This window comes from Petaurus breviceps, unplaced genomic scaffold, assembly GCF_028583685.1.
Source record: "Petaurus breviceps papuanus isolate PSGF00001 unplaced genomic scaffold, PetGlider_PUasm1.0 90700, whole genome shotgun sequence".
NCBI lineage: Eukaryota > Metazoa > Chordata > Mammalia > Diprotodontia > Petauridae > Petaurus > Petaurus breviceps.
This window is the reverse complement of record NW_027187315.1, coordinates 7231182-7258673: the sequence shown is the minus strand read 5'-3', so window position 1 is coordinate 7258673 and position 27492 is coordinate 7231182. Positions and strand designations below refer to the sequence as shown.

General features: G+C 38.0%; 1 long non-coding RNA gene across 2 annotated transcripts in view; it reads left to right on the top strand.

Moving 5' to 3' along the window:
- Positions 1-27492, top strand: part of LOC138144435 (uncharacterized) — a 206829-nt gene that overhangs the window by 14307 nt on the left and 165030 nt on the right. The gene's annotated exons all lie outside the window — the stretch shown is intronic.

Genomic DNA, 27492 nt, shown 5'->3' with positions numbered 1-27492 from the left:
TATATATATATATATATATATATATATATATATATATATATATATATTTATATATATATATATAGGAGGGCAATTGGGGTTAAGTAACTTGCGCAAGGTCACACGGTTAGTTTTTGTGTTAAGTGTCTGAGGCCGAATTTGAACTCAGGTCCTCCTGACTCCAGGGCTGGTGCCACCTAGCCTCCCCTTAACATATGTTTTACAGCAAAATCTCCATTCAATCATCTTTTGCCTGACTAGACAATAATGAAGTCCATGAGATTCTTGATCCACTGCTCCCTCCTACATTTTATACTCTTTTAATACTTTTAATTTTAAGAAATAGTTATACCCATTTCTATTTCATTTCTTCTGTAGTACATTCCTTTCTCTCCTCCACTTTCTTTCTTCTCTTAAAACCAAGTAAACAGAAGAAAACAGCCCATGGGGCCTATGTTTGTTTTTCTTTATTTTCTATATGCCCCTTAAACACAGTTAGACTTTGAAATTTCACTTGTGTCTTCTCCCCCTTTTAGCATGCAAGCAATTCAAACTATTTTGCTCTTTCATTTGCTTAAATGTATTTACCATTTAATTTGCCATTCAAAATAAGTACAAAATGCATAAAGTAACTGAATGCCAATCTATCAAGGCACATTCAAGTTCTTCATATATACACTTTAAAAACACTCTTTAAATAAATATAGAACCAATATAAAGTGATTATATTACCAAAATTAATTTACAAATTCAATAAAATACCAGTTAAACTAACAATATAATTTTATGGAACTAGACAAAATAATAATAAATATTACTTGAAACGATAGAAGATCCCGAATTTCTACAGAAATGATCAAAAATATGATCTAAGGGGAACAGTGCTCACAGACTTCACATTATGATGTAAAGCAGAAATTATTTAATATTGGTTAAAAATAAAAGGAAAGAAAAGTAGATTGGTGGAATAAACCAGATGGGGATATATCAGAAGCAATTAAACTCAACAATCTACTTTTGAGAAACCCAGTGACATAAAGTACTTGCCCAAGAATTCACTAATTTATAAAAAAACTTCTGGGAAAATAGTAAAGGGGTTTGACAGAAATTAGATCGAGAGTCTAGATCATTATTTTATATCATATACCATATAAGCTCAAAATGAATATGCAATCTAAATATTGGTCATTACACTATATATATGTTTCTATATATGTCTCTATATACATACATGCACACATAAATATGTATATATGTGTGTGTACATAGGAAGAATGCTTAACCTCTAAAGTAACTGTAATCACAAGAAAATTAAATAATTTCAATTTTGTGAAATTGCACCAACCAATCAAATCAATCAAGAAACATTTGTTAAGCACCTACTATGTGTCAGGCATTCTTCTAAGTTTTGGGGACACAAAAACAGCAAAAAGCAATCCTTTCTTTCAAGGAGCTTACAATCCAATGGGTGAGACAATGTGCAAACAAATATATACAAAGCAAATTATATGCAGGACAAATAGGAAATGATTAGTAGAGGGAAGGCACTGGAACTAAGGTTCTGGTAAAGGCTTCTCATAAAAAATGGGATTTTAGTTGTCACTTAAAGGAAACCAGGGAAGTCAGTAGGTGGAGATGAGGAGGGAGGGCATATTACCATAGGGCAAGGCCAGAGAAAATACTCAGAACCAAGAGATGGAGTGTCTTATTCATGGAACCGTAAGGAGGCCATTGTTAACAGAGTGAAGAGTGTGGTGGGGAGTAAGGTAGGAGGAGGTTAGTTGACTAAGGACTTTGAAAGACAGAAACTTTTCTGTTCAGTCCTAGAGGCAATAGGAAGCCACTGAAGCTTATTGAGTAGCAGGGTGACATGTTTTAGGAAAATCACTTTAATGATTCCGTGGAGCAAGTATTGAAGTGGGGAGAGACTTCAGGCAGACAGACCCATCAGCAAACTCATATTGCAGTCATTAAGATGTGAACTGATGAGGATCTGCACTAGAGTGGTGGTAATGCAAGAGGAAACAAGGGGTCATATTTTAGAGATATTGCAAAGTTGAAATGTCCAGATGCTGGCAAGAGATTGTGGGGTGAGAGAAAGTGACAAATCCAGGATGACACCTAAGTTTGAAACATAAAGCACTGGCATGGTGGTGTTACCTTTTACAATAATAGGGAAGGGTAGGATTTAGGAAGGTTTAAACATATTGAGTTTAAGATACCTACTAGACATCCAGTTCAAGATGCCTGAATGTCAGTTGGAGACATGAAATTAGAGGTCAGCAGAGTGTTTTGGGCAGGATAGGTAGATTTGAGAAGCATTACAAATAGAGAGGGTAATTAAGTTAATTGGAACTGATGAGATCACCAAGAGAAACAGTATACAGGAGAAGAGAATAGGGACCAGGACAGAACCCTGAGGTGGAATAGTAGTATGGTAGAAGTTTGATTTGGAAGAAGATACAGTAAAAGAGACAGAGAAGGAGAAAAAGCCTAGAGAAAAGAGAGTATGAAGGAAAAAGAGGGTGATAAATAAGGTCAAATACTATAGAGAGGTCAAGGAGAATGAGGAAGGATAAAAGGCCATTGAACTTTGGCAAATAATATCATTAACAAAAATGTACTTTTAGAATAGCTGAGAATGGTTCATTGGGAAAAAAGAAAATGTTGCTTGCACCAAATATTTCTGATAAGGGTCTGACAACCAAGATATTTAGGGAACTAACACAAATATGTGATACCAAATACCATTCTCCAATAGCTAAGCAGTGAAAAGTTATGAAAAACAGTAGCTAAAAGAAATGCAAAATATCAACATGTGAACAAATGTTCTAAATCAGTAATAATAAGAGAAATGCAAATCAAAATAACCCTGACGTTTTACTGCACGCACAACAAATTGACAAAAAGTAACAGCAAATGCAAAAAAGTATTGTTGGAGAGACTGTGAGAAGACAAACACACTAGTTTACTGTTGGTGGAGCTGTGAATAGTTACAACTATTTTGGCAAGCAATATGTAATCATGCTAAGAAAGTGACTAAGGTGTGCATAAACTTTGACCCAGTTATCATCACATTCTTAGGAATATATAACAAGCAGGTCAAGAATGGAAAGAAAAGTCCAAAACACAAAACAATACTTATAGCAGCACTGTTTTGTGAGCAAAGAATTGTAACCAAAATAGAAGTATACAGATTGGTGTAAGGGGTATGGGATTTAAAGATCTTCTTCCATGCCCAGTTGGACTTGCTGACATAGCAAGAAGGGGTGGGGCAAGAGGAAGCAGAAGACAAACTGGAGTTCCTGCTGTGACAGGCAGTGGCAGCAGCAGAAGCAGTGGCCAGCAGAGGCAGTGGCAGAGGTAGTGGTAGTCCAGAGATGGGGGCGGATGCGGAGGAGTGAAACCCCTTTTTTTGAGCCAGCCAGAATTTCTGCTAAGGACTCCTGCTGAGGACTGCCAGGGACCGGAACTGCTGGGGGCCAGAGGTATTGGGAGAATGCTTCCTGGATGCTGAGCAGTTGCTGTGAGTGGGGAGAGGAGGACCTTTGCCTGAGGTAGCCTGTTCTGTTTTAAAGGCTTGAGAATGTGGGAGCTTACTACATTAACTACATGTGCCAATTTCGTACTGTGATGGCTTTGGCTTTCTGGTTTTGGGACTCAGTTTTCTGGTATTTTAATAAACGTTCTAGCTTTATCCCCCATGTAGAGAGCCTGGTATATTTTGTGATTCATAACCACATCAGCATATTTACAGTTGCCGTAGGTATTGTGAATATTGCATTGTTGATACAATTGGGGAATGGCCAAATAAATTATGGTACACTAATACAATCAAATGTTACTGTGTCATAAGAAATTATAAATGTGAAGTATACAGAATGGAATAGGAAGACAAACAGATACAAGACAAAGTGGGCAGAACTCAGAAAAAGATATATGCCTACATATAGGAAATGACTACAACAATGTAAATGAAAAGAATAACAATAAAAATCAAAACTGAATGCTAAGAAATTACAATGACCAATCTGACCCCCCAAAACAGCACTTCCCTATTGTCTTTCCAGAGAGAGAGAGAGAAAGAGAGAGAGAATTATGAATTATTAATAAACATTTAAAACTAGTAGTTCACATTATTACAGTGCTTCAAAATTTACAAAGCATTTTTCTATTGGGACTATTGGGAATATTGGGAAAGGCAGTCTTTTCATCCCTATTTTACAGGTGAGAAAACTGGGGCTCAGAATGTGACTTGCTATTCTTTTTTTTTCAAATGCTTTATTAACTTCTGATTTGCAGCATTCATTTCCTCCAGATTTTGAGTTACAAATTTTCTCCCCATTTTTCCCCTACCCACTGCCCCAAAGCAGCAGTCCCACAGGATATCCCCTCCTCCAATCTGCTCTCTCCCGTATTTTCTCCCATACACCTTTCGACTTTTCCAGTGGATCTCTATGCCCCAGTGCCTGTATATCTTATTTCCCAATTACATGTAAAATAGTATTAATGATAGTATATATTTGAATATTTGATTTTAAAACTTTGAATTCCAAAGGCATTCCCTTCCTCCCTTGTCACCCACCCTTATTGGAAAGATAAGCAGTTCAGTATAGATTGTACATGTGTGGCTAATGCAAATCAATAACATAGTAGATATATTGTAAAAGACTGACTCTATTTCCCTCCCTCCTATCCCACCTCCCACTTGTTCTATTCTCTACTTTGATCCTGTCCCTTTTCAAAAGTGGGTGCTTCCAACTTCCCTCCCCCTCAAGCCTGCCCTCATCCTTCCATCATTTATTACCATTATTACCTTGAACACTCCAGAGAGGGCTTACACAAAGTAGAAAATGCCATTGGTTAACAGGTCTTGCTTCATGAGCCAAAAATGATGTATCAGCTAAAAAATGGTATGTCAGCAGGCAAGTCTCCAGTTTAGTGAAGCATGGGACACCTCCATTCATGTTGGACAAGAACGAGTGGTTTAGGGGTACAAAAATGTTGGGGGACTTTGCATGTCACTGACTGACCTTGGCCATGCTGAGCTTGGTCAACACAACGAGAAAAACAAGGGTGGAAGGCCTTTGGTTAGCTTCCTATGGTTAAGCAAATGAACTTACATCCTGCAGTTGATAGTTCTGGGGTCTAATATACAGAACTTAGAATCACTATCCCTATGGGATCATATCAAACTGATTAATATTGATTGAAATAGAGTAGGAGTCCTAATGAGTTATTTCTCACATTTGACAGGGTTAATTTTGACCAAAAGCCTCAGCATCACAGAAAATGTTAGATACAGCTTTTGGCTCTATTCTAATCCTTTTTAGTTTGGGAGGACTTGGAAGAGTTTATATTATGCTTCAGTATCATTAAGGGATCTAGGACCAACTGAACACCACAAAAAATTCATTGACATAGGCTGTTGGTGGTAGGTAATGGTGTTAACTACAGTGAAATAGCAGGTAGGAAATTAACTTCATTGGAAATTCTACTGCAAAGGAAAATGCACCTTTAAGGTTCCCCCTACCATGTTCTCTTATGACGTCACCTCCTGTGCCCTCTATTCTTTTTTTTTTTTTGCCTTTTTTTGGGGAGGGGGAACGTAGGGCAATTTTGGTTAAGTGACTTGCCCAAGGTCACACAGTTAGTTTTATGTTAAGTTTCTGAGATCTGATTTGAACTCAGGTTCCTCCTGACTCCAGGGCTGGTTCTCTATTCACTGTGCCACCTAGCCACCTCTGTACCCTCTATTCTTATTGGAATTGTAGATTATTACAAATAATTATAGCTATGTTCAAAAGACAAAAAAATGTGACTGGAAATGCACCTGTCTGGATTCAAGATGCCTTATTTCTTGCCGTGAATTCAGCCACTCTTAGCTACTAGAGATAGCCACTTAATTCACAAGTGTACCACATATATTCAGTGACATCACACTAGACTACTTCTTGCTTAACTCATAAAAGGTGGCACATCACGATATATCATATAGGCCCTGGACATCTTACAAATAATTATAGGGAAGAGTTCAAAGTATAATCATGGATGATGGCTCCTTAATATTTCTTTTGATGGTTCTGTCACACTACCAACATTTCCATGTACCCACATAGTTACATGTATATGCCTCTCACACATACAAACTCAAATTGAAATTGACTCTCAAGAAATATCATCTTCTCCAAAAAGGAAAAGTAAAATTAAAAATAAAACAAAACTGATATTAAACTAGAAAAAGATCTGTTGAGGGTGGCTAGGTGGCACAGTGAATAGAGCACGGCCCTGGAGTCAGGAGGACCTGAGTTCAAATTTGGCCTCAGACACTTAATATTTACTAGCTGTGGGACCTTCAGCAAGTCACTTAACCACAATTGCCCTGCCTTCCCCCCCCCTCCAAAAATCAGAAGCAGAAGAAACAGAAGAAGCAGAAGCAGAAACAGAAGAAGAAGCAGAAGTGGAAGCAGCAGCAGCAGCAGCAGAAGAAGAAGTCAGATTACCTGACTTTTAATCCCATCTCTCCTAGTATTACTGTGTGACCTTGAACAAGTGACTTTGCCTTTCTCAGACTCCGTTTTCTTGACTGTAAAGTGAGGAAATTGGATTGATTACCCTTTATTACCCTTTCAAATCCTGAATATCTTTGTTCAGAATAGTTCACCCTTGTGTTTATATTCCTCTTTATTATCAGTGTCTGAACCATTCTATTTCCAGCATAAAACTTGCTTTTGGATATTTATCAACACAGAATGGTTCCTAATAGATTAACGACTGTGGCAAATTTGGTTTTGGTTCTGCTCCTCTAGCACTTCCAAAGTTCAAGGAAGAGGAATATAGACAAACAGTTTGTCTGCTTGTCTCCTGGAGGGCGACCTCTTCTTTTAGTCAATAATTCAGCTTGAAGCTGGTAGCTGCTCTGAAATCAGCTTCTGTCTGGCTAGAGATTAAAGCACCAATATTAATGACAGTGCTAAGATGGGAAGTCATGGCCCTTTGATTCCCAAAGTCAGCACAGTAGTACTGTACCTGATCAAGTCAGGTTTACAATTAGAACCTACAGAGAAATACCATTTCCCCCCTCACTTCCAGAAAAGTGCTGGATTTTTAAAGCTGTTTTTGTTCATTTGTTAGTGTTGATACCATGTGATTATAATCAGTGAGTGACACCTCCAAAGTACCTTTTATCCTTAAGTGTTAAAGATCTTTACTGTCATGAATTAGGTCGATCTTGGTAAACTCAGCTTGACTGTCTTTATCAGCAATAAAGGAAAATTTGAGGGTTAAGGAACGAGTGACTATTTCAGAGGAGTGGAGGCATCAAAGTCTCAGAATCAGAAGACTTGGATTAAAATTCTAGCTTGACCATCTGCTAGGCTACTCTTTCATAAAAGGGAAATGGAAGCTGTCGAGTTGTTTGTTTATGATAATACAACCAGTAAGTGTAGGAGGCAGGTTTAGAACCCAGGTCTCAAGACTGGGGCTATACCATGCCAGCCTATCATGTCTTAGCAGTCATTTAAGAAAAAAATTTTGAATTGTAAATTTTCTTTCTCCCTCTACCCCACCCTTCCCTATTAAGAATGCAAGCAATAGGATACCCATAATTTCTGTCAAATCATGCAAAACGTATTTCTATATTAGTCACATTACCAAAAAAAGGCAAGAAAGATTTTTAAAAAATGAAAAACAATGTTTCACATTCTACTTAGAGTTCATCAATTGTCCCTCTAGAGGTGGATGACATTTTTCATCTTGTGTCCTTTAGAATTGTCTTGGATCATTATGTTGATTACAGCAGCCAAGTCTTTCACAGTTAATCATCATTACAATATTGCTGTTACTATGTACAGTGTTCTGGTTCTTCCCACCTCACTTTGCATTAGCTAATATAAGTCTTCCCAGGTTTTTCTGAGTCTGTTAATACCTTAATAGATATGTTTGAGTTGATATTACTGCTCCCCAGTATCATCTTAATGAAAATGAATAAACATACATACACACGATTGTTAGAAAATAATGGCTTAATTAACCTTTAAGCTTTTTCTGAATTAGTGTAGTTTACTGACATAATGGTTGGATCTGGCTTCACTGCCTTAATATCAGGCCTGTAACATTTTTCCTACCTAAGGATTCTCAGGTACCAAGAAGAGGTTGTCAGGGTCTCTCTTTTCTGTCATTGGATTAAATGCTTATTGACTCTGTTCCCCCCCCCCCCCATTTTCAGGACTTGGTAATAACACCCCAGTTTCATTTAAACATTTAACAACTATGAGCTGTTAAATAAAGGGATATTCATACCAAAAATATAGCTAAAACAAATATACACATATTTTCCCCAGTAACTCAGGTGTATAATCCCTTTATAGACCAGAAGAGGAGTGATTAGGCTCCCAGTTTAGCTCAGTTCCTACATAGTATTGGTCCTACCAAGGTTATATTCAAAACTGGCACTGCTTCTGGCTTCTCTTGGGTTGTAACACCTGGTCTGGATTACTGGATTCCCAGATTTCTATGGTTTGTGCTTATAAGCTGGATTCCTAGACCTTTGAATCTCCAAGGCTCCTAGACAATTTAGAGACTTCCTTCTCCACTCATTGTTGGTAGTCATGTTATTTTAAAGACATCCACAATTCTGTCTATGTAACTACTGGAAAAAAGCCTGCTCCCAAATACAAGGTAGACTATGCATGATCTATTCCTGTAGTTTCCTAAAAGCAGTCTCCTTGCATCTACCAAGCAGGTGATGCCATCGTAGATCTTCTGGATATGTCCCAATCTTCATTACACTGAGAAAATATTCCTTTTGGGGTCACTTCTCCTCCTGTTTTGAATGGAAAAGCAGCAGAGAATTCTGAACTAGGACAAAGAAGAGGAAGTGATGCATATAGCTGTAGGGAAAAAAGATCTGCCTTGGTCAGTGCTAGGGTACGGTTAGGGAAAGCTGACTGATGAATCCACTCACCTCTCCCCATGAAGGGCTAGCTTAGGCCAGAAGCATTCAGAGATTCATGCCAACAACAAGGCACCTAAGACTGGAGAATTCACGAACCTATATGAATTACAGTTCATGCTAAATCAATGCATTCCATACCAAGAACTAAACAGAGTTCACAAGTACCAAGATTCTATATTTCATATAATGCCTGACCTTACCAGCTGTGGGAATCAAACTTCCTACACAAATTGTACCAACTCCTTTACTGAATTTAGAGTTTCTAATAAAGGAAGATTTTATATATATATTAACTCTTGGGTCAGACTGATGCCTGGGCTGGAGACTTCTGGAATCTAAGATAGTGGTGGGCTCACAGATGTTTGGTAAGTGTTTAATAAATGCTAGTTGACTGACAAATTGGTTGATGTCTTATTATGCTTTGTTTTATTGATATTTTACTCAGTATATAATCCATAAGTAATTATAGAGCAACTCTAGTATGTCAATGTCAAATGACTAATGTTTGTACAGCAATTGAGGAAGGAAGGAGCTTGTCAGTAGGTGGGGTTTTGATAACTGATTTCTGATTAGGTATATCCATGAATTCACACAATCCTTGATGATAAGTAAGCAATGGTAGTTAGAGAGGTTGAGCTAAGGGATGTAGGGATAATGACTCTCTTGAGTACCACAGAACATTTTCTTTGCACTTTGGCTTAGTGGAGCATACATATAACTTACCAGGGTAATGGTAGCACTCTCTAGGGTACAGATCCTTTTTGCTGAACAGGATTGTCTGTAGCTATCAATGCCATCTGTATTGTAGATTAAATAGATTTGTATGACCTAGCCTGGGAACATAGCACACATTTATGACAGGGACATCTCAAACCAGATGTCTTATAGATGAGAACTCAAGATATCCCAAACTGAAATCATTATTTTACCTTTTCCCCTCCTCCACAAACTCTCTGGTAGCTGATGAGATTATCAGGCAAAATAGCACACACACACACATACTATATATATATATATATGTGTGTGTGTGTGTGTGTGTGTGTGTGTGTGTATATGGAGAGACAGAGACAGAGAGAGAAGGAGATAGACAGAGAGAAGAAGGTCCAGGAAAGACCTTTTGGAATACCCATGTTGATGGTCATGAACTGGATGAAAATCTAGGTAAAAAGAGTGAGAAGTTGTGATCAGATAGGATGAGAGCCTGGGGATATCAATCTTATGAAATCTTAGGGAGAAGAGAGTATAAAGGAGAACAAGGTGACCAACAGTATAAAAACTGTAGAGATTTCAAGAAAAAGGTCATTCAATTTGGCAATAAAGAGAATGTTGGTAATTTTGAAGAGAATAGTTTCAGTTGAATGATGAAGTCAGAAGACAGACTGCAGAGAATGAGAAGAGAGAAAGTGAATACACCAGGTACAGCCTGGTTTCTCAGAGTTTAGCCATAAAATGGAGGAGGGAAAGAGGACATAGATAGCAATGATGGATAGATCAAGTGAGGGTTTCTTTAAGTATGAGGAGAAATGGGGTTTGTTTGTAGGCAGTAGGGAAGTTGAAATGAAATGACACCAGACTGGAAATCTTTTCCAATTGGCTGAAGCTTTTCATCATGCTAAGTGCTATATGAAAGCACTACTTTAGCTGGAATTGGGTAAGTCTAGGGGGTAGAGAGACTGCAGCAAGTGTGTCTTTCCAGTAAGCCCTTGAGAAAGAACTGACTGAGGTAGAAGGGGAGCTTTGTCCTTTGTTTTCCTTCCCTCTTCTAATTTCTTTGACTTGTGGAGGACTTTGCATTCTTTGAAGAGTGGACCAATTTGAACTTTCCATCTTGCCGCAGCATCCTAGTATCATGCCTCTGGGACAGTAGTGTTTGATGGCAGTGCTTGGATTAGAAGCTAAGGACAGATTGGGTATAGATTTGCCATTCTTAAGGCACACTTCTTGAGTGCTCATGAATAAGAGAAAAAGACTTCTAGTAATCAGGATTTATGAGTTAAATTCTCACCACATGTGATCCCTTAACTTTAACCTACTTTACATTGTACTGTGATGTACTTGCAGAAGGGTGTATTACAAACTTTTGAAACAATGTTTTGGATCAATTAGCAAGTCCTATTTTCTAAAAGCTACTTAGATTTAGCTGAATAATTAATTCTCAACTGATAATCTTGAGAAGTATAACATATTTTGGGGGCTTCAGCCAATGGCATTAGAGAATTATCCTGATTCTTTAGCAGTACCCTGAAAGCCCCAAATTAGGAAATATAGCCTTGTACTGAAATCTAAGATTCATCTGTGAAAGTGAAATTTGGCATAAGGATACTCAGACCATATAGGGTCTAAAATTCTATGAACTTTTTATCTATCTTGTATCTATTTCCTGTTTCCATATTGAATTTATTATAGCATTTAGTGTGAGATATTAGTCTAAATTTAATTTATGGCAAACATCTAGTTTTCCCGTAGATTTTGTTGAATAATGACTTTTTAGCCCAGTAGTTTTCATTTTTGGATTTATTGATCATTATCCTTCTGTTTGGTGTCTTCTGAGTCTCATGTGCTTAATACAGCTAACATTTACATGGCACTTAAAGATTTACAAAATGATTCACAAATAATATATCATTTTACCCTCACAACAACCCTAGCAATTATGAATTGTTAGTATCTTCATTTTACTGATTAGGAAACTGAGGCAGAGAGGGTTACACAGTATCTGAGGCTTGATTTTATATATCCCACTGATTGATGTCTCTATGTTTTAACCAACATAAAATAGTGCTGATGATTACTCTTTTGCATCCTAGTCACTTCGCCTACTATTTTTCATTAGTTTTCTTGATATTCTTGAACTTTTGTTCTTTTAGATGAATTTTAACAATTTTTCCTAATGGCATAAAAATCTTTTGTTTCCTTGGCATGGAGCTGAATATGTTAATTAATTTAGGCAGTATTGTCATTTTTTTTATGGGCATAGACTAGCCACAAGTTCTTATCCAATTATTCAATTCATTCATTATTTCTACGTGTACCAGCAATGTGATAATCACAGCACCTATGGTGGCTATGAATATTATGGTGAAGTTGTGAATCACAAAATGTAACTGGCTCTCCACATGGAGGACAGAACCAAAGCATTTATTCAAATACTAGAAAACAGAGTCCACAAACCAGAAAGTCAAAGTCATTACAGTAACCATGAAGTTGGTATACATACATAAGTCAATGCAGTGAACATCTACATACCAAAGCCTTCAAAACAAAACAGGCTCCCCCAAGCAAGGACTTTCTGCTCCTCACTCAAGGTACCTCCTCAGCCTCCATGCTGCTTGCTCCCAGCACTTCTGGCTCCCAGCAGTTCTCAATCCTGGCAGCTCTGGCTGGCTCTCAGAAGAAGTTCTCAAAGGCTCTCAGAAGAAGTGCTGGCTCTCTAGCTTGGGCTTTTCCTTATATATGGTATTAGCTCCTCCCCATTTCACACCGTCTTGTTACATCAGCAAATTCATCCCACTGTGGGATTCACAAGTTCTAGATCTTAATACTTGACACAGTCATGAACTTGAAACAAGGTGCTAAGTACCTGTTTGCTTGCCAATACAATGGGCAGGGACGATCTTCAAATCCCATTGCTATTACACTATGGTATGATGCATGTTTGTATTCATTTAATTTCTGTGTCTATTTTTGTAGGTAGTATTCCTTATATTTTATACATTTTGTAGTTATTTTGAAGAGTTCTTCCCATCTCTTCCTGCTGAGTTTTATTGGTAAAATATATACAGTTTACCATATCACCCCAACTCTTTCTCCTTAGAATGGAACTGACTTAAACTCACCTTAATTTTACTCATGTCTGTCAAGGTAGTTCTGCAGAGGGGAAAACATTTTCCTTTGGCCATAGGAGTAATCATTGGGATATCTATGTCTTCCAACACTATAGTTTATGAGGTTCCACCAGTATATTTTTATCTACCAGTATTAATCTTATTGAAAACATTTACTGAAAATGGACAGCAAAACCATAATATTTATATAACATTGCACTCATAATCCTTAACTATCCCCTCTCATAATTCAGTGTCCTTGGGAGTTTAGGAAAAATATAGAAAATTTCAGGGAGTAAAGCCTACAAAGTGGGAGTACGTGTGGCCAGGGCAGCTGCCAACTCCGGAACTTTACCATTGCTATCCACTTATTGTCTCAGTAACTGTAAAGGTTCCTTATTCACAGTGTAACTTGTGCTGAACAAAGGTTTCCATTGCTAAGCTGACCAGATTCACGATGGACTTGCTTACACTGCCATGGGCATGGTATCTCCACTGGACCAGTTAATCTGTAGAAATGTTTCTCTCACCTCTTCTTCCAATCTTCTTCTCCTCTCAGCTTTGCAGCAGCTATAGTATCCATTTTTTCCAGCTTCAATCTTAGATGAGGCTCTTAGTGGAAGTACTGTTATAACCTTTTAGGATAAGGCAAGAATTTTTATTCTAAAGTTGATTAAAAAAAAGCAAACCTCTGAAACTCTGCTTCTTTGCAATATTTTTCTCATCTACCTCTTAACAAATGACAACACAGAGATACATTTACATTTTTTCTTCTTCTCTTCTTTGATTTGCTTTAAAAAAACTTAAACCCAAGTCTCTTTCCATATCTCCTCACTCACTTTTGTTACTCTATCCAATTAAAACTCCTTGAGTTTACTTTTTCTTGTTATTCACTCTTGTTTGTTTTACTCTTCCTTTTTCTAGCTCTGATAAAAAAGTGTCTAATCCTGCCTGTTCCTTCTTATCAAATACATTTTTCTATTTTGGTGTTGCTAATTTGAAAGAAAATAAGGAATCATATGTACAAAAAATACCTGTATCATTTCTTTTGGTAGTGACAGCCATAAATGCAGGGGATGACCAACCACCTATTGGGAAATGGCTGAACAAATTGTGGTGTATTGGGCATAATTAAATGTTGGTCGCCCACTTTGCAGCTGGGTGGCTCACTGGGTAGAGTGCTAAATCTGGAGTCAGAGATTTGAGTTTAATACTGGGATTAGATATTTAGTGGCTATGGGACCTTGAGCAAGTTGCTTAACCATTGTCTACCTCAGTGTTTACACCTGTAAAAAGAAGATAATAATAGCACTTATTTTATAAGGTTGTTCTGAGGGTAAAATGAGATCATATCTGTAAAGTACTTTGCAAACCTTAAAGTGCCATAATAATAATAACAATAATAATGATGATAATAATAATGTTACTGTTATTATAAACTATAAATATCTCTGGGAAGGAAAAGGAAGTGAAGTGAGCAGACATAGCAGGTCAATTTATATAATGATGAAAACATTGTTTTTTTTAAAAGGAACTTTGAGAGACTTTAGAACTTTGGCCAATTCAATCAAAACAGTGATTCCACAGGATTGAATAGGAAGCACACTACGCATCTCCTGTCAGAAATGCCATGGATTTAAAATACGGAAGGAAACATCCATTTCTGGACATCATGACTACTGTGCCATCTTGTTTTTCTGGACTATGTATATTTGATATGAGAATTTACCTCTATTTCCTCCTCTGTCTTCTTTTCAATGAGGGGAGGGAAGTGAGAGTGAGAAGAAATAGATGCTTATAAAAACAGAAATAAAATAGTTAAAGAAAGCATAGTGGTACTTTCAAAGAAATAATTGCTTTTCTTCTATTTCCTTTGCCATTTCTGACCATTTTTAGAATCCTTTACAATATACTCCCTGGATTTCTAATTCTCAATGAAAGCAACCAGATATGATGGAAAAGTAGCCCATGAGCTACTTGGGTTCATCTAATCTTGCCCTTAGCCTCTTTACTTTTCCCCTTTGATGTCATGTCACATCACCTTTGCTTTGCATCTATGAACCTCTGTCCTACTCTCTTCATGATGTATATTCCCTGATGCCTCAGAACTTACTCTTTCCTATCGGTAATTTGTATCAACACATGTGAGTGACTTTTTGTTGTAGATCTCTTAAAGCAGGAATCAATATACTATGACTGGAGCACTCCCTGTCTTCTGTTTTTTTTTTTATGGCCTGAAAGTTGAGAATGGCTTTTACATCTTAAAGTATAAAAAACTTCATTTTAAAATGTAATTTTAATTTTGTATTTTAAATGTAAATTTTAAATATAAAAACCACTCCTAACTCATAGGCCATACAAAAATGACTGTTTGGGATAGATTTGGCATGTGGGCCCTAGCTCTCCAACCAATCTTAAAGTGTTCAACTTCCTCAGTGTCCTGGCAAGGTTCTTTGTAAGACTATAACATTGTCTCATTCCCTCTTACTTCTGAAGGGTTGGTTTTATGCTGATGCCACATTGTTTCCTTTTTTTTTTTTTTGGTTATACACATCTATTCCTTTACATTTCATCTAAAAATATTCTACCCTTACTCAACCATTTTCTCAAAGGTAGGGAGAGACAAAAGGCCCCTTTTCTTCCTTGCATCTTCTATCTTGACCAGTTATAAAATGATCCCCTCTTATCCTCTCCTTTTCCTAAGTGAGAAACATTTCTCTTCTTTATTCTACCATATGTAACATTCAATTATTAATGAGAGGATATTTTTTACATGACACATTCATTTCCATCCTCTTATACTTTCCCCTCAACTTTCCCCATCATTTACACTCCCTAGCTTCTTTAGGGGTGGATGCTCTTTATTATTTTTTACTGTCACTCAGACAATATGTAATATTATTTTAAAAACAACAAAAAAAACTTCTCACAATTCACTTCTTTGTTTCAATAGTTACATGAAAATAAAGACTTACTGTTTTGGTTTTTCATCACCATCTGAAGATATTTCATCTTTCATAGTCTGGTCAATTTGCTAACTAAATACTCTCCTTACCTCTGAATTATTTTGTAAGGATGATTCAAATTCATTTTTCCTGGACATCTGATCAATTTCATGGCTGTTTAGGCTCATGGTTTCAGAATATTTTAATTTTGCATGCTAGTCAATGTCCTTTGCTGTTTATAAGGTTCCAGTGCAATTTTCCCTTTGATTTTTTATACTAACAGAGCAGTCCGTGCTGTTCTGATAGTTTTTCCTTTGAATTTGAAAGTTTTTTTTTTATTTGAAGGATTTTTTTTCTCCCCTTGCAGTCTAAAAGTTTATGTGCTCTTTGATGTTATAGTTCTGTAATTGAACTACAATATTTCTCTGTGATTTAAATGTGAGTTTTCTTTTCCTTGGTGTCCTGTGTGCTACCTTGAGCTGAACTTTGACAGTTCCTTTGAATATTTCTATAATTTCTTTGAGCATGTTATCCGTTTTCTTTTTCATAATGTGGTCTAATCTGTTTTTTAAAAACATTATTCCATATTTTTCCTTCTGTCTTTGCCCTTTTGTGTCCAAATTCTGTCATTTTTCTCTTCAGAGAACCCACTGTTACATAGAATATATCTTTTTTTTTGGTAACTCTACTAGCTTATTGTTAACCTTCCTGATTTCTTCCCTAAGAATTCTAATTTTAGTAATTATTTCTTTGGCACCTCTAAATTCTCTTATTTTCTATCTGAACAATTTTGGAGGTTCTTGTAGTTACTCTATTATTGTTTCAGGACTCTTGAAAAATTTCTTGTGATACTGTCACCTTCTCTATGAGATTCTGACATATTCTTACATAGTTTCCTTTATTTCAAAGTCCTTGTCCATTGATTTGGATGTTTTTTTTTTAATATACCCACTCATTTTTCTTCCTCAGTTTTTGTTTCTTAACTTTCTTTTCTTTTCAATTTTTTTTAAGCAATTGGGGTTAGGTAACATGCTCAAGGTTACACGGCCATTTATTTCTGGGTGTGGTGCTAAGTATCTGAGCCCAGATTTGACCCCCAGGTCATCCCTACCCTGGGACCGGTGCTCTTACTCGCTGAGCCACCTGGCTGTCCTAAGCAATTGGGGTTAAGTAACTTGCTCAAGGTTACACAGCCAGGTGTTTCTGGGTGGGTGCTAAGTGTCTGAGCCTGGATTCGATTCCCAGGTCATCCTGACACTGGGGTTGGTGCTCTTATTCACTGTGCTACCTGGCTGCCCCTTAATCAATCTTTCTTATTTTTTTTTTCCATTTTCTGCCTCTGGTGTTCTTGCTGAAAATGCTGCCAATCCCTTCCTTGGAGAATGAATAGTACTATTGTAGCCATCATTTATCCACTGCTTTCTCTTCTCTGACCTTCCAGTTTCCCAGAGTTGGTCAAGGTCTATTTCTCCAAGATGTGAGCTGAGCCATTGCTATAGGGAGATTGAGCTTTTAGTGTATTAGAGTCTATCTAGTCTTCACCTTTATTAGTACTATTCTTCTGGCCTCCACCAGTCTTTCTACAGTTCCTAGAATGATCCAAAAATTCTATGAGATATTCAAAAGCCTTTCATCTCCAGTCCTGACCAGTCATCATACCGGGCCATCTGTTCAAGTCTCTCTTCTCCCTAAGAACTGTTTCTTTGCACTATTCTATCATTTGTAATACTAATTTATCAGTAAGGAGATATTTTTTCACTTGGAATAATAATTTGCTTCCTCTCATATTCTTTCTAGGATTTTCTCATTATTCCTCACATTTCTTAGTGAAAAAGCAAAGAAAGCATTCACCACTAAAGAATGTGTCACTCAAGAAGTGTATGAGATTTTTAAAAAATCGATAAATAGAAATACTCCCCCACATTCATTTCTTTGTTTCACCATTGTTGTTGTTCAGCCATTTTTCAGTTGTATCTGACTCTTTGTGACCGCATTTGGGGTTTTCTTGTCAAAGATACTGGAGTGGTTTGCTCTTTCCTTCTCCAGCTCATTTTACAGTAAGGAAACTGAGGCCAAAAGGATTAAGTGACTTCCCCAAGGTCACACAATTAATAAGTGTCTGAAGTCAAATTTCACCTCAGAAAGATGATTCTTCCTGACTCTAAATCTGGCACTCTATTTACTGTGCCACCTAGCTGTCCCAGTCTCACCATAGTCACATACAAGTAAGCCTACCATGTCTTCCTTTTTCTTTACTATCTGAAAATATTTAAATTTTCATAGTATGATCAATTTGTAAATTGGATATTCTCCTTACCTCTATGTCTAATGCCCACATTTGGAGGCACACATGGAGGGGGAATGCATGATTTAAACACTATTGTGTCTGGAACAGTTGACACTTTCAGTGCTAATAAGGCTACACATATCTTTAGGTGAAGTTGGAAAGTTGCTTTCTTTTGATCTCTTCTGGGCACTGTGTCTTTGTTGGGTAGGTTGTCTCTGTGCTTAGCATGTCATCTCTTTGCTAAGTATCATGCTACTTCTATTACACATTTCTCTTGGTTTTGTAATTTTGAGCTCCTTTCTTTTTTCCACCCTCTGAGCTTCAATGCTTCAGGGCCACAAATATAATGGATTTTAAATTACTAAATGCTGAGATACAATAACTAAAAAAATGTCTACTTTAGCCCCTTGCCAAGGCTATGAGTCACTGCATCTAGCTGAAGGCAACCAAACAAAAAGCTAGTTAGTATTCCAGGACAAGGTTAATTTTATTCTTTTGACTGCTTGTGTCTAATTGGAATGTCTATTCCAGGGATTCACACAGCTATCTGACTTAAAGATAAGAAATTATCAATCCTTAATGATGGTCTAGTGATCCCCAAATCCTAAGTTGTATACTGTGACCAGAAATAGGAACAGTTAGATGGCTCAATGGGTAGAAATGGGTCTGGAGTCAGGATGACGTGAGTTCAACTATGACCTCAGACACTTACTAGATGCATGACCCTGGGCAAGCCACTTAACCCAGTTTGCTACAGTTTCCTCATCTGTAAAATGAGTTGGAGAAGTAAATAACAAACCACTCCAGTATCTTTGCCAAGAAAACCTCAAATGGCACCACAAAGCGTTGGATACAACTGAAAAAGACTAAATAAAAACAAAAATGCCCAGAAATGCTTTCAGCTATGAAGATATTCCTTGGCTTATATTTGTTCTTATTCAACTTCATTTGCATGGCAATCAAAGACATTGCCCATTCTGGTCAACAGAAAACCTTTCTTTCTCCCTCCAAAAAGAAACTGTTATGTTTTTTTTTTTTTTTTGCTTTTTTGGAGGGTGGAAGGTAGGGCAATTGTGGTTAAGTGACTTGCCCAAGGTCACATGGCTGGTTTTTGTGTTAAGTGTCTGAGGCCGGATTTGAACTCAGGTTCTCCTGACTCCAGGGCCAGTGCTTTATTCACTGTTCCACCTAGCCACCCTTAAAAGGAAAATTTTCTTAACCATTAGAGCTATTCCAAGGTGGATTGACTTGCTGAGAGTAGGGAGAAGGGATGAAGCAGGTTGGGGGGGGGTTATTGTGTTTTATATTTATAGGGTACTAAATTTTATTTTTCTGATCATTGGCAAGTCATTTGACTTCTCAATGTCCAAGTCTTTGTAAGACCATAAATTATCTAGAAGATGTTTACCTGAATCTGTGGAAATGATTTCCATGTTGAATTTCTGAATTACACCAATAAAATCACAGGTCCATATCCCTGCTCCTTGCCCATTCTAAATGCATAGACATACTATTGGGTTACATATATTACTTTCTCATATTAGATTTTCATGCTTGTACTGAGCTAGATGTTTCCTCAAAATGTGTCTCCCAGATGAAATTATATGTGTTTAATTTAAGGGTTCAGCTTTAATAAAGATGATTCCTCAGATAGGACTATTCTTTAGGAAACAAGTATGACCAGTTAAGAAATGTCACTCAAGCCCTGCAACAGTATTGATATGAGGCCTCTGATTAGGCCATGACTGCACCAGACAGATGGAAGGAGGGTATGGACAGGGGAATCACAACAGCAGCAATGTCCTTTACAAAGGACCCTGACAAAGTTTAACAAAGAGCTTCCGGGGCGGCCAGGTGGCTCAGTGAGTAAGAGCACCAGCTCCAGTGTCGGGATGACCTGGAGATTGAATCCCGGGCTCAGACACTTAGCACCCACCCAGAAACACCTGGCTGTGTAACCTTGAGCAAGTTACTTAACCCCAATTGCGTAGGGGCGGCCAGGTGGCTCAGCAAGTAAGAGCACCTGCTCCAGTGTCGGGGTGACCTCGGGATCAGATCTAGGCTCAGATACTCAGCGCCACACCCATAAATAACTGGCCGTGTAACCTTGAGCAAGTCACTTAGCCCTGATTGCTTTAAAACAAACAAACAAACAAACAAATAAACAAAGAGCTTCCTGTGTTTCTACCTCTTGATCCTCACCTTGATCCCTGTGAAAAGTGGAATTTACAGATGAGGAAATGAGATCAAATGGATTAAGTGGATGACCCAAGGTCACAGAGCAGTAAATGGTATAGTTAGATACTTGAGCTCAAGTCTCAAATCCCATATCTCTGTCCAGCATACTTTTTGTTTTAGCCATCCCTCTCCAGACTAAGGCTAAAGAGAAATTATTTGACAATTTTGCTTAGGCATGAGTCAGCTCTCCAGCTCCTTTCTATCCTGACCAATTAGTCCCACCTCTCACATAGTATGCAGCTTATGAGGTTTTAGTACTAAGATCTACAAAAGTCCCTATCTATAAAAAGAAATGAAAAGCTCTCAACACTTGAGGGAAGAAAATGATGCTCACGTCACTATTGAAAAATCAACCATCTGTTTGTGGCCCCCTCATCTACATTAAGAATTTGGTTCTAAATCTGTTTCATTTGATTACATGATCTTTTTGACTCCTTGACTTCTTCCCACCTAGAAGGAATCTGAGTAATTTAAATGACACTATAAACAGATTAGTACATGTGAAATAAAATCTGTTTGATGCACAGTGATGTCAACGGAAGGTGCTTTCTTGTAAGGGGGAAAACAGAAAACCAGCAGATGGCTTATGCATTTATACATTTCCCTTGTGAGCCCAAAGCTGTGGCAGTGTAGACAGAACACAAAACAGACACACAGGTGTTCTCCACAGGGTGATGCCTGAAAGTGCAAGTTAGAAACAATCCTATAAGTTGCTGCCTTTCAGATCTGCCTGCCTGCAGAAGGGGCTCCTGGGAACAGTGTCAAGGACAAGTCCAGAATATTGGGGTTGTTGAACTCTCAAATCAGTCTTTCAAGACCTGATGGCCAAATTTAAACATGATGCCTTCTTGAGTTTAAGATCTAAGGTGGGAAGTGTAGCTGACATACAGATTCAGAGAATTCCAACCCTTGGCCTTTGCCTTGTTTCTGTTGTGGAAAGTATGGTAGAAGTCCAGAATGGTTTGGCAGAGGGTGACCCAGGAAAAATTGGGAGGTGACAAAATTGGTATTCATTTGCTTTCTGTTTTTGCTTTTTGTCACCACTTTTCTCATCTCAGGTGCCTAGTGTTCCTCCCTTTCCCCCCATCCCCCCATAGTTTTCTGTCCATGTATTCCACCATTGAAGTAAGTTCTTTAGTTTAAAGCATTATCTCCAGAAACCATCTATTACCATGGAATGAGAACAGAAGCACCTTAACTCAAATCCTTAAACTTATGCTCATCCACCATTTTGTATTGTAGTGTATAGTCTCTAGGCAATGCTCTGCTTTTTGCCCTTAATTACTCCCTCCCCTTTGCTGCACAATCCCTTGGTCATTCTCTTTACTTCCCAAGGTAACAGATCATTTATCTCAGTGGTTCTCAAACATTTTGGTCTGGACCCCTTTACAAGAAAATACTGGTGATCCCAAAAAGCTTTCATATGGGTTATGTCTATTAATTTTTACTGTATTAGGAATTAAAGTTTATAAATTAAAAATATTTATTCACTAAAATGACAACAAACCTACTTGTTAACATATATAACATTTTTATGAAAAATAATTATTTTTCAGAACAAAGAAATTTTAATGAGAAAAGTGGCACTGTTTTCCACATTTTTGCAAACCTAATAATGTCTGACAAAAGAAGACCGAAGGATTGTTCTATCTGCTTCTGCATTCAGTTTTGTACTATCTTTGTGGAAGCATGAGAAGAAAATCTGGCCTCACACATATAGTATTGAAGATTTTTTCTATAGGCAAATAATGTTAGTAATATTAGGAAAATAATTTTCACCTCATGGACCTCATGAAAGTGTCCTGAGGACATCTAGATATCCACGGACTCCTGTTGGAGTATCACTGGTTTATCTGATTCACCATTTATACAATATAAAACAATGCAATGCAATACAATACAATACAATATCAGTACTATACACTACAATACAAAATGGTGGATGAGCATAGGTTTAAGGATTTGAGTTAAGGTGCTTCTGTTCTCATTCCATGGTAATAGATGGTTTCTGGAGATAATGCTTTAAACTAAAGAACTTACTTCAATGGTGGAAATTTCAAGTAGAGGGGAGAAAAATTGGTGCTATGTTGACGTTTGTGGCACCATTCAAAATTCTCCTTATGGGCAGAAATCAATTCTGACTATATGTAGTGTTAACAATAGTAGATATAGTACTAGACTTCCATTAAGATTACCTATATTCACATTCTGTCTCTGACATTTAGTTGCTGTGAGAACATAGGCAGCTAGGTGCTACACAGTATAAAGCACTGGGCCTACAGTCAGGAAAGACCTGAATTCAAATCCAGCCTCAGACATTTACTAGCTGTGTGACACTGGGCAAGACATTTAACCCTGGTTGCCTCAGTTTCTCATCTGTAAAATGAACTGGAGAAGGAAATGTCAAACCACCCCAGTATCTTTGCCAAGAAAACCGCAAATGGGCTCCTGAAGAGTTAGAAATGACTGAATAATAAATAAGCATAGGCAAGTTAAAAAAAAACAAAAAACCTCTGAATCTCATTTTCTTCATGAGTAAAATGTTGTTACCACTACCTGTAGCATCCACCTCATTGAATAGCTGAAGGAATTGCATAAGATAATTACTTGATGAATAATAAAGTGCTGTATAAATGTTCTTTATAATTATTTCTTGAATGTTTCCCTGTTTATGCTTATGTGTATATGTGATATGGGGTGAGGGGAAGAGGTAGATAGAGGTGTAAAGAGTAGGCTCCTCTCCAGCTCAAAGCAGGAGAAAGCTGCTGGAAAATTTAAGAGGTACAATATGGCATAAAATTCAGTCATCAAAATAAAATGCTACCCATTCAGTTACCAAATTTTTGCTATTAGATTGTAACCCTCTTGAGAGCAGGAACTCTCCTTTGCCTTTCTTCATAATTGCAGCACTTGACACAGTACCTCATATATAGTATGCACTTAATAAATGCTTATTGACTGACTGATTGACTGTAACCAAATGCAATGTTCTGGGGTGGTGGTGGAAGATTTATGATGGGAGAACAGTCACTGAAAGGTCATGCCTGTTTTCTGTAGGACTGGTGAGGTTTTTCATGTTTCCTAAATGACTGGATAATGGCCTTATCTTCTTTAGAATTGTTATGGTCAAATAGAATCCACTCTTAGCATAAATGAATGGAAAAGCAGATGCTGCTGAAGTTCATTGAAACTGGAAGATCTATGTAATAACTGGTAGGAAATTAAGTCAGATGCCCAGTTGTAACATTAATGAGTTTTAAAATCTTCCCTACCCATTAATAGGCCTCATGTGGAGCCCATTAAGGGAAGCTTCCTTAGGGGAGGGTTGCTTGTAGGAAGGCTTTAGCACCTTTTGCTAATTTCTTTTTTTTCATTTTTCAAATGCTTTATTAACTTCTAATTTACATCATTCATTTCTGCCAGATTTTGAGTTACAAATTTTCTCCCCATTTTTCCCTTACCCACTGCCCCAAAATAGTAGTCCCACAGGATATACCCTCCTCCAATCTGCTTTCTCCCATATTTTCTCCCACACACCCTAAGACTTTTCCAGTAGGGCATGGTGGATCTCTATGCCCCAGTGCCTGTATATCTTATTTCTCAATTACATGTAAAATATTATTAATAATAATTATATATACAAGGGGCAGCCAGGTGGCTCAGTGAGTAAGAGCACTGGTTCCAGTGTTGGGACGACCTGGAGATCAAATCCCGGGCTCAGACACTCAGCACCACACCCAGAAATAACTGGCCGTGTAACCTTGAGCAAGTTACTTAACCCCAATTGCTTAAAAAAAAAAATTATATATACACATATATTTAAACATTTGATTTTAAAACTTTGAATTCTGGATTCATTCCCTTCCTCCCTTATCACCCACACTTACTGGGAAGATAAGCAGTTCAGTATAGGTTGTACATGTGTAGCAAATGCAAAACATTAACATAGTAGATATATTGTAAAAGACTGACTATATTTCCCTCCCTCCTATCCCACCTCCCACTTATTCTATTCTCTACTTTGATCCTGTCCCTTTTCAAAAGTGGGTGCTTCCAAATTCCCTCCCCCACAGCCTGCCCTCCCTTCCATCATCGCCCCTCTCATCCCCTTCCCCCTACTCTCCTGTAGGGTGAGATATCCTATTTAGTATGTATGTCATTCTCTCCCTGAGCCAAATTCAATGAGAGTAAGATTTTGCCTTTTTGCCTTCCTGTTCTTCCCCTCCATTGTAACCATTTTTCCCTTGCTTCTTCTATATGAGATAGTTTACCCCATTCTGTCTCTCCCCATCTCCTCTCATTATCTTCCTCTCTCACCTCTTCATTTCACCTTTTAAGTATCATCCTGTCCTATTAAATCGGTCCTGTGCCCTCTATCTATGTATACCTGTATACATATATTCACACATTTACATATGTATTCATAAGCCTGTATAAACTCTGATAAAGATAAAGAACATAAACACAAACACACACATATTTCTATTCCCTTCAACTATTTTCATACTGAGAAATGTTTCATCAGTTACAATTATTGTTTTTCCATGTAGGAATGTTAATAGTTCAACTTTGATAAGTTCCTTATGATTTCTTTTCCCTGTTTACCTTCTCATGCTTGTCTTGCGTCTTGTTTCTGAATGTCAAATTTTCTATTCAACTCTGGTTTTTTCGTCAAGAATGCTTGAAAGTCCTCTATTCCACTGAATGACCACCATATTTTCTCCTGAAACATAATACTCGGTTTTGCTGGGTAGGTGATTCTTGGTTTTAAACCCAGCACCTTTGGGAATTCCGGAACCTGGCTATAATAATCCTAGGAGTTTTCTTTTGGGGATCTTTTTCAGGAGGTGATCAGTGGATTCTTTCAACCTCTGTTTTACCCTCTGGTTCTAAAACATCAGGGCAGTTTTCCTTGAGAATTACTTGGAGGATGATTTCTAGGTTCTTTCTTTGATCATGGTTTTCAGGTAGGCCAATAATTTTTAAATTATCTCTCCTGGATCTATTTTCCAGATCAGTGGTTTTTCCCATGAGATATTTCACATTGCCTTGTATTGTTTCATTTGTTTGGATATGTTTAACAGCATCTTGATTTCTCATAATGTCACTAGTTTCCATTTGCTCCAATATCATTCTGAAGCAATGATTCTCCTCATTGAGCTTTTGAGATTCTTTTTCCATCTGGCAAATTTGGCTTTTTTAAGGTATTCTTCTCCTCATTGCCTTTTTGAGCCTCTTTTGCCTTTTGAATTAGTCTGATTTTTAAGGTATCATTTTCCTCAGTCAGGCTGTTGACGTTCATTTCTTAATTTTCTTGCATCGTTCTCATTTCTCTTCCCAATTTTTCCTCCACTTCTTTTATCTGCTTCTTAAGGTCCTCTGTGGCCTGTAACCAGCTGGTATTTTCCTTAGAAGCTTTTGGTGCAGGAGTTCTGACTTCACTGTCTTCCTCCTGTTTCATGCTTTGATCCATTTTGTCCCCAAAAGAGGAGTCTAATGTTGGATTCTTTTGTTTGTTTTGCTTCCTTTGCCTGGTCACATTGCCCTCAATTACTTGACTTTTGGACTTTTTGCCACAGTAGGACTCTGCTACCAGACAAGGAAGCTTTGTACCAAATGCTGGCGTTTTCTTAGCTGCCAGAGGTATTAGTTGGGTGCCCTCTCTGAAGCCTCCATATGCTCTGGCAAGCTGTTCACACACCCCAGGACCTCCACCTTAGGCTGCAATCCAGATCCAAGCAGGTTAAAGCAAGAGCAATTACCCCTCAGACTGGTCGCTTGGTCCCCTTACACTCTTAAGGTCAGGAGCTGAAGCTGCCATGTGGTGGTGGCTGGGCTGCAGCCCTCAGCAGCTTCTGGCCACGGGGGCAAAAGCCAATGCACTCTCAACTACTGGATCCCAAAGTCCACACTGCACTGATCTCTCACTTTGTCCTCCGCATCTATGTGTTGATAATTCTAGAAACCGCCACAGCTGCTGGTGATCTGGAGTCCCTCCAGCTGGTGGCTGGTCATTCCCACTTTGCGGCTAAAACCTCACCATGGAGCTGGGCCCAGCTCCCAGTGCTTTGCTCTGGACGATTCCTGCCAGCCTGCTGGGCTGTCCTCAGTGGAAGCTTAGCTTCTCTGTCATTTTGTGGGTTCTGTCACCTTTTGCTAATTTCTGATTATGCACTGAGTAATGAGGGTTGTGATTCCCTCTGGATCTATAAAAGGGTATATATACTCTGAGGTTAGCATTTTTGCTTTGAGGTTCACTCATTCGAAGATTGTTCCTGTGATTTGACCAGATGAGACTCTGGTTAGCCGTTAAGGAGCCCCCAGCTTTGAAAACCCAGATGTTGGTGCTTCTCTCTCTAGTAACTCTGAATGTATTCCCTTGGTCAGACAGTTGGATCTGTCTGTTGATCTGTGCTAATTTTTCAGACAATTAGAAGCCCTGTCTGTTGGTCTTTTTTTCTCTGCTTGTATTTTTCTGTGCTTGTATTTTCTCTTTAGTTCAGGGTGCTGACTTTTCCCTAAACTAGAGAATGTAATTAAAAAAGATTGTTGACCCCTTGAACAGCTATCTTTCCTAGTAAAGCAGGTCTAAGAACCTGTGCTAGCAGCCATGCTGGGTGTGCCAGTGTGGTTGCTGCTACACCAGCTCATGTACAACATTATCTCACTATCACATATGCTGCTTTCATTTGATTTCACTCTGGGAGGGACTTCAGAGAACATCTAGTTTAACCTCCCTATTTTACAGTTGAAGAAACTGATGTGTTAAGTTAAGACAAGTTAAGTGCTTTGCCCAAGATCTCCAGTAAAGTCATTATGTGAACCCTGGTTCTACTACTATAGACACATTATTTATTCAACTAAGCCTTTCCCCCTCCTCCATGATTCTCAAGCACTAAGGCTAGGTAGGTATCCCACTAGATACAGTGTTGGATCTAGGGTCAAGAATACCTGAGTTTAAGTCTGAACCCAGACACTTACTACCTGTGTGACTCAAAGCAAGTCACTTAAACTATGTCTGCCTGTTTCCTTAAATGCTAAATGGGGTTATTAATAGCACCTTTCCCTTAGGGTTGTTTTGAAGATCAAATGAGGTAATATTACAATTTTCAAATCTCAATGTAACAACTACTTCTCTCTCCCTCCCTCCTTCCCTCCCTCCCTCCCTCCCTTCCTTCCTTCCTTCCTTCCTTCCTTCCTTCCTTCCTTCCTTCCTTCCTTCCTTCCTTCCTTCCTTCCTTCCTCCCTTCCTCCCTTCCTTCC